Raw genomic sequence first — 11,563 nt, 5'->3', positions numbered from 1 at the left:
AGGGATTGAAGAAAAAATTCACATCTGCTACATAAACAGCATTAAACAGCATTAAACATCAACCAATTTGTATCAGAGACTCTCAGAAAATGATTTTGAAAAGGGAACTACTTTCATTCATAAAAGTTGGACATCCAAAACTTAGATAAACATCAAATATGAGAGAAATTTTAGATGCCTTTTCTTTTAAAATCCAGAAAAAGGTGAAGGACCTTGTATCGCCATTATTGTTCAACATAATTTTGAAGAGTCTGTCCAATTAAAGCACTAAATGTTTCAAACCCAGGAAGAGAAAAGATAAAACTGTTATTATTTGTAGATGACTTAATCATCTGCATAGAACCATTAAAAATCACAAATTATTAGAATTAATAAGAGAGTTAGCAGGGTTGCCAAAGATAATATAGATAGAAATTGATAGTGTTCTTTTCACAGTAATAATCCAGGAGAAATTATAAACAAAAATAAGATAACATTCTCAATGTGCTACAATATTTAGCAATAAACTTAACAAAGACAATAAAAGAACCATAGAAAGGAAATATTTAAGCTCTATTATAGGAGATTGGTAAGAAATTTGAATAAATGGAGAGCTATACATTGTTTATATTTGCAAAGACCTGTAAAGATGTCAATTCTATAATGTCAACCTATAAAGATTGAGTCAGTTCTCTCAACGTTGGCTTATACATTCAATAAAATTCCAGAAAGATATTTTTGAATAAAATGGCAAACTTATTTTAAAATTCATATTGAAGAATGGAGGTCTAGCCAATTTGAAAAATAAGAACAAAGAAGAAGGGCTCCAGCGATCAAAGTCTTTGAGGCAGTGTGGTGGGAAAGGATTTTATAAATCAACGCTATGCCCTCTTTCACGAATCATAAGGCAAAGATTAATGAACTTGACGAGTCAAAATTACTACTACAGCAAGTTTGTGTTTAGTGCAGGTCACACCGAACAAAGCTGACAGATGTCATCCTGGAAGATGATATTTGCAAAAAAAAAAAATGGCAGTTGTTAGTGCGAATATATCAGGAGTATTCTAATCAACAGGACGAAAAGACAAAGGTTAGTAGGAGAGATTAGAATCAGCAATCGCCCAAAGGGTCAATAAGGATACAATATTGGAAGTGGGCACTGAATTTGGAGCAAAAGCCAAGGATAAAAGGAGCTAGAAGCACAAATTTAATTTGTCTTGAAACTCTGACATGGAGCTGGCATGTCGATGTTTAAATGATTAATGTTTGCAGCTGCTTCCCATGGCATGTGCTGCTGTGATAGGATTTGTAGGCAACTCCTACCACATGGGAGGGTCGAATTTGGAATTCACAGATTGGACGGTGATGCACTCAGCACCTCCCCCCACCATGAGGGGTCTACTTCTCTTTTATTTACAATCGTGTTTCCCATTTGGATAAGGGATTTCATTAAGGGTGGGGACTACCGTTTACCATTACAATTGCCCTATGGACACAGCATAGCATTTGGCACATTGTTTGGGTGTATGATCAACATTTGAAACACCACAAAATTCAGTATTGGCTAAGGATGACGGTCGAAAGGAGCCCTCTAGAATGACCTTTGATTCTGCAAGTGTTGCACACCTCTTTTAATAAAAGAAATATTTTTACAATTTGCCCTTAAAGAGGAACATTCCCTATCTCATTGCTTTTTTAAATTGACATATGTCAGATTAAAAGCTATATGAAATAGGCATGTAACACGTTCTCAGAAATAATCTGTGTTACCTGCCTTATATTTATTCAGTTTCCCAAGCTGTAGAAAAGTGTGTTAATTTCTACTTTAAACAGAAATCTAAGCAAGATACACATGCATTTAAAAGAGTTTTACAGGGCACCTGGGTGGCTCAGTCAATTGAACATCCGACTTCAGTCCAGGTCATGATGTCATGGTTCTGGAGTTTGAGCCCTGCATCAGGCTCAGTGTTGTCAGCTCAGAGCCTGCTTCTGATCCTCTCTCTCCCTCTCTCCCTGCCTTTCCCCATTCACTTCCTCTCTCTCAAAAATAAATAAAACATTTTTAAAAAACCCAGTTTTGGGGCGCCTGGGTGGCGCAGTCGGTTAAGCGTCCGACTTCAGCCAGGTCACGATCTCACGGTCCGTGAGTTCGAGCCCCGCGTCAGGCTCTGGGCTGATGGCTCATGATGGCTCAGAGCCTGGAGCCTGTTTCCGATTCTGTGTCTCCCTCTCTCTCTCTCTGACCCTCCCCCGTTCATGCTCTGTCTCTCTCTGTCCGAAAAATAAATAAACGTTGAAAAAAAAAAATTAAAAAAACAAACAAACCCAGTTTTATAGTCTTTTTATTTCATCAGTTTATTTATAGATTTATTTATATATATGTACATATATAATATGTATTATAAATTATAATATTGTATAATAATATCTTACAAAACATTAAACTACATACTTTTTTTTTTTCCTTTCAGCATTTCAGCTCCCAGTATAGTTACTAGCTTTGAAATGGTGAATATATTGACTATTTCTCTCAGGGGAAAATACTAAGCAAATATCAGCTGCTTTGAGAGTCTGTTTTTATTTTTTAGTGCCTGACGTGCTCTATCCATGAAACTATAGAACGTCTACAGTAAAAGATGATGCTATGCTCATAATGAAATATCTTTATGTTTGAGTCTAAGCCAATTCATGTAGTAAACAATGTGAAGGGAACATAATTAACATTCTTGGTTTACTGTCAAGGCCTGAGTCATGGGAAAAAAGGTGGCGTATATGGCAATGTCTTTAGGAAAGCATGTTTGAAAAGTCAAAAAGACTAACAAGTAAAGCTAAAGGAAGGAAAAAGCAGTATTTCATTGGTTAGCAGGTTTTGAGAATAAATTTGTATTCGGCACAGTCTTGCGTGGCTTGCTGAATACTAAACATATGGAGAATGATATTAACACAGATCCCACTTTGCCCTTTTATGTTAACCAAATAACCTAAAAAATGGAAAGTTATAACTGAAATACTAAAGCCATAACAATGTGTGAAGCAAACAAGCATCCCATTTTTAAAAGAAACTTGTGATTTTTAAGAAGGATGAAAGCTGTCCTAACACTGCAATCTGAAGGGGCTGGAACCCGCCCCAGTTGTGGCTTACTCCTTTCCATGTTAAACAAAACCTGAAAAAAATTGTTTAAAATAAATAGATCATCTTTTCTCCTCACATTTATTTTATCTACCCTGTTTCACTATGTTTGCAAATGGGTTCACTTTTATTCAAAGACAAGATGCACTTCATGTCGGTTTCAGACATTATGAACAAAGCAAGAAGCATTTCTTAGCAATTCTATATTTTCTGTTCACCAAATAAATGTTTTCCTATTCTTTTATTTGTCAAAGAGGAAGTGTTTTCAGGAAAACTGGGTGTAAACTTGGATGGTCCAATTGACATCGATCTAAGACTTTGGTCTGGAAGACTGCACTGAGAATTTGGAAAGATTAGTACAATTCAAACCCAAACAAGGGGATTCTGACTCCTCACGAGTCCGTTCCACTAGAGGACATTTGTCATTTGTTATTCAGATACAATTTTAAACCATGTCTTTGTGTTCACTGAGTTGTCTAAGATAAGGTGAATGGTTTATTTGTTGTGTCTTTATAATGAATATTGTTGCCACAATAATCATGAGGAATCCATTACTGGGTAATACTTTTCTATTAGTAGTAAGGCACTTCAAATTAATTTTTAAAAATAAATTTCTTAGCAAATAATGCAAATATTTGTTCCACCTTTTCATTCCCTATAAGTAAAAAAGCAATTTGATTGGTAAGTCAAGTATCAGTGCTAGGATATGAGACTTTTCTCATTGGGGAAAAGAATAGTAACTTGGATAATTAGACTTGAATTTTACCCTGGCCTGGCCCCTTATTAGCTGTGTGAACTAGACCATCACACTTCCCTTCTATGTGCCTCAGTTTCCTTTTCTGTACAATGCCCACCTCTTAGGGCATTTGTGAGGAGTGAATAAAATCACACTTGTAGAAGGCTCCAGTTGTTAATGTGCGAGCTGAATCCTGCCCATCAATATGGTTTGCCTCTCTTATACAAAGTTTAAAATTTTTTAAATTTGTTGATATTAGTTAAAAATTAGATAATTCAGATTTTTGCCAATTTGCTTTTAAATCTAAACACTGCAAAACTTACAACTGGCTGGAACTGAGTGTTGGCTTAGACACATTCATACCACCATCTTTTGTGTTCACCCATAGTGCCTAATAGATGTTTCCCCATTATTATTATTATATATATATATATATATATATATTATATATCATACAATATTATAATAATATACACATGCATACACACATATATTTATTGGCTACCCTAGTGACATCCTATTAAAGAAAAATTTTTCAGACAAGATCTCGAGCACAACAGGAAAGTAGTGACTATTCCAAAACAGGAGAGGAAAGAGATGCGTACCCAGATGACAGAATGTTCATACAAGCACTGGACAGTGAAACACAGATACTGGTTTATTTCATAGAGCTGTAAAACCATCTCTTTTACAATTGGTGTGGATTACATTTTTAGGACATGTGTGATTTGAACCATCCACAGACATGAATTAGCTGTTCATCAGAAAAAAATAAGTCATCTGTGTCAGACATAATAAGTAAATTGATCTGTGGCTAGTAATTAGTAATAGCAAGCAACAAGGATTTATTCCTTATACAGTGAGTGAGCGTGTATGCTGCAAAGAGTGTTAAGTACAGTTCAGCTAACAAAAACATGGGGTCCTGATTCCTCTCAACCAGCTATGAAAACTTTCTCCACATTGTGAATTAAATAGGTAAGCACAGTTTGATTACTTCTCAATTCAGACATAAATGCATTTTTCAACATCTTCTATCACCCCAGAGATCAATATTTCTTTTTTTTTCATATTTTCATCAAAGTATAAAATTATACAGAAAAGTGCGCAGGTAAGTGTCCAATTCATTGAATTTTCACAAATTGAACACACCTATGATCAAAAGCCAGGATAGTTGTCCTGAATGTCTGCTACCTCTAGTGTTCCCTCTGGACACTACCTGCCCACCCATTGCAAGGGTAACAGCTATCATGACTTTAAATACTTTTGCTTGCTTTTGAGCCTCATTTAAATAGAATCGTAAGACCTTTTCAATCTCTACTTTCTCGCACATATCATCATATTTATAAGATTCAACCATATTTTCAAGTATAGCTGTAAACCCTCTATTCACATCGCTGACTAGGATTTCATTGTGTAAAACTGCCACAATTTATTTATGCAACTACTGTTCATGGCCATTTGGGTAGTTTCCAGTATAAGAGCTGTTATCAGTAGTGTGTCTAGGAATATTATTGTACATCGTTTTTGGCGCACACATGAATGTGTATCCGCTGAGCTTTCCCAATTATTCCTACCATCCACTCTAAGAGATTCGCCATATGCAGAGTTCAGCAGAACTCCTGGATGCCCTCACAAGGGCTGTCGTCATTATCCTCTCTGAGGTAGAGGCTCCTCTGGGTTTCAAGTGTTCTTAAATTGCTGCTCTTCTGACCCCCTGCCTTCCTGGAGCATCTTCATTGTCCTCCTCTCTGTCACCTGACTACTCTCTCATCTGACTGTTTGCTGGTTCTGTTTTTCCGATGACATTTCTTGGGTCCGATCCCTCCTGTTTTTCCCTTCCCTTCTTGTCTTTCCTGTCCTTGTTTGCCATCTTTGTCTGAAGCACTCCTGTGCAGCCAATGATCCTAACATAGTTCTTCAGACTTTGCCATGTTAAAAAAACACTTGCCCATTAAAATAAGTAGGAAGATTGTAGAGCAGAGAAACGAAGAGCACAGGCCCTGAAGCCAGACTTTCTGGGGGGATAATTCTGGTTACCATTTACCAGCTGTGGAATAGTAGGGAAGTTTGCTCAGGGCCTCACTTTTCATATTGTTACAGTTTGAGAACTTCTATCCAATGATGCTTGTAATAAACTTATCTCTCTCTCTCTCTCTCTCTCTTTTTTTTTTTTTTTTCTAAACTACTTTTATTCTTCTTGACCCTATCTTGTGTTTCTGGTGGTTTCATGTTAATAACTCTTTGTGTATTTTGCTTACCCAGTCCTGTGTTCATCTCATTTCTCTTTACATGCATATCTCAATTAGCATTATCTTGCATAGTGATTAATCTTTATAAAGCTTGTTAACCAGAACAGCATCTCTCTTATGAACCAGACCGCGCGAGTCTCAGTTTAAGGCACAATGGCTGCATTCCTTTCCTGTTATTGCTCTGACCAATTGCCTCACATGCAATGGCTTAAAACTACATAAGTGTATTATCTTACAGTTCTGGAGGTAAGAAGTACAAAATAGTCTTGTGGACCTAAAATCAAGGGGTCAGCATTCGATCTGGAAACTCTTGGAAAGAATCTGTTTCCTTGTCTTTTTCAGATTCTAGAGGCATCCTGAATTTCTTGGCTTGTGGCCCCATCCTCCACCTTCAAAGCTCATCACTTCAATCTCTACTTCTGTCCTCTCTTTGATCTTAATCTTCTTGACTCCCTCTTAGACAGACCCCCTGATTAGATAGGCCCATCTGGATAATCCAGGGTAATTTCCCATCTTAAAATCCTTAATTTAGTCACATCCACAAGGTCCTTTTTGCCACACAGGCTAACATAGGTTTGGGGCTCTAGGATGTGGACATCTCTGGGAAGCCATTATTCAGTCTACCACAATGGTCAAACCATTTGTTTTAACTACCTAAGGTAGTCTTTGTTACTTTCTTTCCCTCAGGGAAGACTTACATTCACAGAAAATGATTTGCTTTCCAAAGGAATGAAAAACAAAAAACAGTATTATCCCAGTGACTAATGTGCTTGCTAGATATTAAAATTTAACTTTGTTATACTCTGGCAGGTAAATATCAGGAGAATGTGGGTTATGCTCTGTGTCTGGCTGTGCCTACACTTGAATAATACCACCTAATCTCCAGATAATAAAGACATCAATCAATGAGCATGTAATTACATATATAATAAATTCAGCATGCGGAAATTCCTCTACATAAGGATTACATCACAGTGGCTCTAATAGCCTTTATTCATTTAGCTCAAACAAATCCTCAGGGCTAAATGAGATGGGCCTGTGTCTTTTTGCTTTAACCTATTTACTATATATAGTCCTACCTCTTAGGAACATTTTTTAGGAAACGTGACTGCCCTAGGAGACCCAGAATGGGATAATCTCCACACATTTCCCATTTGTGACATCTATTCATCTTTACATTTTAGAGCATCTTTTGGCTGAGGTATCAAAAAAGAGAAATATAATTAACTCCTTCCTAAATTTATCCCTGCTTCAGCTAAGACTAAGCTTCTGCTTTATTCCTACTATTCAGTAAAGCTCCAGAAGATTCCTTAGAGCATTGATCTGACCCAGCACTAGATGTATATCTGGTGGCCTTCAGAGAATTTAGTATCATACATAAAGGGCCTAACAAGTTATTAAAATATAGACTGTGGACACAGAATCGCCTCTTGCTCATTTATCCTCTTTGGGGCCTATTTGTTGCCCAAACAGAAAACTTTTTTCTGAATTTGTGGAGACACATTTTTTTTTTTTTTTTAATTTATGTTCTTATATATGGAAGCCAATTGCATGGAGTATGATGCGACATTCTGGATAATAAACTGGTTCTGAGCATGGGGTTTGGACATGCATTTAGGATATAATAGAATAGCAGGAAATGGATGTATTGGGAAAGGCGTGGGCCTTGCTCATGACAGGGACTGCCATTCTGACCCATGATTTACATGTGAAGCAAGTCCAAGGAGGTCATAGCAACAATTTTTTGAAGTCAAAAATGACTTTTTAGGGGTATCTGGGTGACTCAGTTAAGCATCTGACTTCGGCTCAGGTCATGATCTCGCCGTTTGTGGGTTTGAGTCCCGCATCAGACTCTGGGCTGACAGCTCAGAGCCTGCAGCCTGCTTTGGATTCTGTGACTCCCTCTCTCTCTCTGCCCCTCCCCCGCTCGCATTCTGTCTCTCAGAGATAAATAAACATTAAAAAAATTTTTTTTGAAGGCATTTAAAACTAACACATGAAGGGAAGCAGCAAAATACCTCTTTGCACCAATCCTTTTCTCTCATCCACGTGCAAAGAGCTAAATAGAGACTTTAACAATTACTAAGATAATTCAGTTGCAAAACTTGATAATCAAACATGTATTAAAGAATCGAACTTACAGATACAGAGAATATATTTGGTGGCTGCCAGAGGTGGGGTATGGGGTGAGTGAAGGGGGTCAAAAGGTATAAACTTCCAGCTGTAACACAAATGATGGGATGAAACGTACAGCATGGTGACTTTAGTTAGCAAAACTGCTGCGTATGTTTGAAAGTTACTAAGAGCAGATAACTAAAAGTTATCAACACAAGAAAAATAGTTTGTAACTGTATGTGGTCATGGATATTAATCAGACTTCCTGTGCTGATTATTTCACAGCGTATGTAAATATTGATCTATGTTGGACACCTGAAATTAATGTAAGTCAATTATATCTCAATTAAAAATAATAGCAAAGGAGGTTTTGATTTTTTTTCTGACCTTTTCTATTCAAAAAAATTGTCCTCAGGTTTGAGGTCTGGGCAGTACTGTAAGAAGAATGATATGGGATACTTGTTAAAAATGCAGATTCCTGGCTCATGACACACATATACATCTGGAGGCAGGTCTGGGGAATCCTCAGTTGTTCTGATATAAATTGACGTTTGACACTTCCTGATTTAGGGGAAGGTGTAGGATTGTAAAGGTATAGAAGTGAGTTTGAACTTTTTTTTTTTCAACGTTTATTTATTTTTGGGACAGAGAGAGACAGAGCATGAACGGGGGAGGGGCAGAGAGAGAGGGAGACACAGAATCTGAAACGGGCTCCAGGCTCTGAGCCATCAGCCCAGAGCCTGACGCCGGGCTTGAACTCACGGACCGCGAGATCGTGACCTGGCTGAAGTCGGACGCTTAACCGACTGCGCCACCCAGGCGCCCCGTGTTTGAATTTTTAAAAATTAAATGACAATTTCCTCATTTGTAGTTTCAATGAAATATTTGTGACACTCCTACAGCAAACACAATCGTTAAGTAATGGTATTGTTTCCACGTTAGACAAAATCTTCAATGGCCACAATTTGTGTCAGCACCAAAAATTGCTTTCCCACTTTGAAATGGCCTCACTAATTATGAACATATCAAGTCAATCTGCTTGTGTCTACTGAAGGTGCACCCTATAGGAGGTATGTGATAACCACTGTGGGAATTATAAAAAAAGATAATTTTAAATGCCCTTTGTTGTAATTCATTATTGCTAATACAGTACTACCAACAATGCTAATAATGATATTAATAATGATATCTATTTGCCTATGGGCTAATCATTTGCTATCTTTGTCTTATTTACTTCTTACAAACCCAAAGGTAGGTACTATCAACATCAACACTTAATGAATAAATTAAATCTAAAGGATTATAACTAAACTTGTAAATGTCGCATAAGTGGTAATTCATGGAGCTGGTATTTATTTATTTATTTATTTTTATTTTTTATATTTTAATTTGTGTTTTCATGGAGCTGATATTTAAATCCAAGTATGTCTAACTCTAGATTCCACAATCTTAACCAGGGTGTTATATTATTTCCAGATAAATTTCCACTTTAGGGATTGCCTGAGACATACTAAGGCTCTCTCCTTGACTGAGGCAGTCTTAGGAACAGAGTCCTGGGGGTCAAACAATGAGTACTCTAAGCAGCCTGAGGCCACGAACTTTGGAACCAAGAACCACATATTTGATAGTCATCAGGCCAAATCTATAGCTATGATTACATTGTAATCAATCAAGTTGAAATCTTGGGGAAAGGGTGAAAAAATAGCAAAAAATGAGAACAGATGTCAGAAGGATAAAAATAAATATCAGAGAGGGAGTAAAAGGTGAGGACTGGGTTGGAGCTCAGGACTCAGGTCAAAGACTGTGGTCTGGGAGCAACCATGGAAGAGAATGTAGAGGACTCGCCCTGGGCTAGACTGTGTGCCCTTCCCCGCGCCCCCCAACTGGGAAATCTTGAACTTCAGAGTTATTACAGGAGGATGTTTCCATCCGGGTGTTTACTGATTCTCACTCTGCTTGCCTGGGTGGGGGATGGCAAAAGAGAGAGATTTTCAAAACCCTGATGATTATCTTTAGAGTTAAACTGTATCTTTCCTTCTCATTGAAAACCTTCCTTCTTTTATGATGATCCACAAAGCATTGATGTCTGCAGTTTGGAGGGCTGTCTCTGTATAACTGGTATTAGGAACAAGCCAGTTTGGAGCATTTTTATTAAGTATAGCATGAAGGTGGAGAATCTATTTTTCTGTACAGAAGTGATTGAACTGCGCGGGAAAACAGAGCCCAGTTCAATCAGGCAGTGTTTGAAAAGTGAAGGCAATTAGCAAACTGGCCATTGTTCACATTACTAACAAATGTGTTTGTTATTCAGGACACTATCCAGAGATGAAAGTTAAAATAGCTTTGTGGCTTTTTCAGGGAAAATGCTAAGCTGTTAGAAGTGAGAGCTAACTGTTCTGGGCATGGAGTCTGGTTCAAGAGCTTGGTTCAAGGCACACCTTAGATCATTCGCGAGCGTCAGGTTGATCTGAAAAGAAAAAAAATTACCTGAAATGAAGAGGGATAAAATTAGTTTTTCCTGGGTTGTATAAATAGGTCAAAACAGGCAAAAAGGATGTAATACTGTGAAGGCACATATCCACGTGAAGAAAAATAAAGATGTATGGAGCAAATACCCAATAACCCATTCTAAATTACTTGCCACTTTTGTATAAAGAGTTAGGAATTTGTCTCCACTATCTTAAATTTGTATGCAAACAGGTAGAAAATCCAATAATGGATCAACAACAACCACAACGACGACAACAACAACATTGAACTTAAAAAGGGGAATTCATCTATTTTGTTCTCTCTCCACCACCCCCCACCCCCACTTCTCCCCAACTGTTGTGCATCTCACTGACTCTTGATTTAGATTTATTTGACTCCAGGAAGGCTTCTGGACACTTTAAGCATAGATAGGTTCTTTCCTCATTTATAATTCATAGAAATATGAATGTATGTTTGAGTATACATATTACAGAATATGCATTATTATATACTATTATTTTATGTAAGTATCAGTTGGGCTTATCTCCCACTAGACTATGTGGGGCCAGGTGGCCTCTGGGGTTCTGTCAGTGAGTTTGGGTCTGTTTGTTGACTCTTACACTTTTTTTTTTTTTAATTTTTTTTTTCAACGTTTATTTATTTTTGGGACAGAGAGAGACAGAGCATGAACGGGGGGAGGGGCAGAGAGAGAGAGAGACACAGAATCGGAAACAGGCTCCAGGCTCTGAGCCATCAGCCCAGAGCCCGACGCGGGGCTCGAACTCACGGACCGCGAGATCGTGACCTGGCTGAAGTCGGACGCTTAACCGACTGCGCCACCCAGGCGCCCCGACTCTTACACTTTTTAATACCCTGTACAGAACC

Source organism: Leopardus geoffroyi, chromosome C2 (assembly GCF_018350155.1).
Source record: "Leopardus geoffroyi isolate Oge1 chromosome C2, O.geoffroyi_Oge1_pat1.0, whole genome shotgun sequence".
In the NCBI taxonomy this organism is placed as follows: domain Eukaryota; kingdom Metazoa; phylum Chordata; class Mammalia; order Carnivora; family Felidae; genus Leopardus; species Leopardus geoffroyi.
This window is presented reverse-complemented; position numbering follows the sequence as displayed.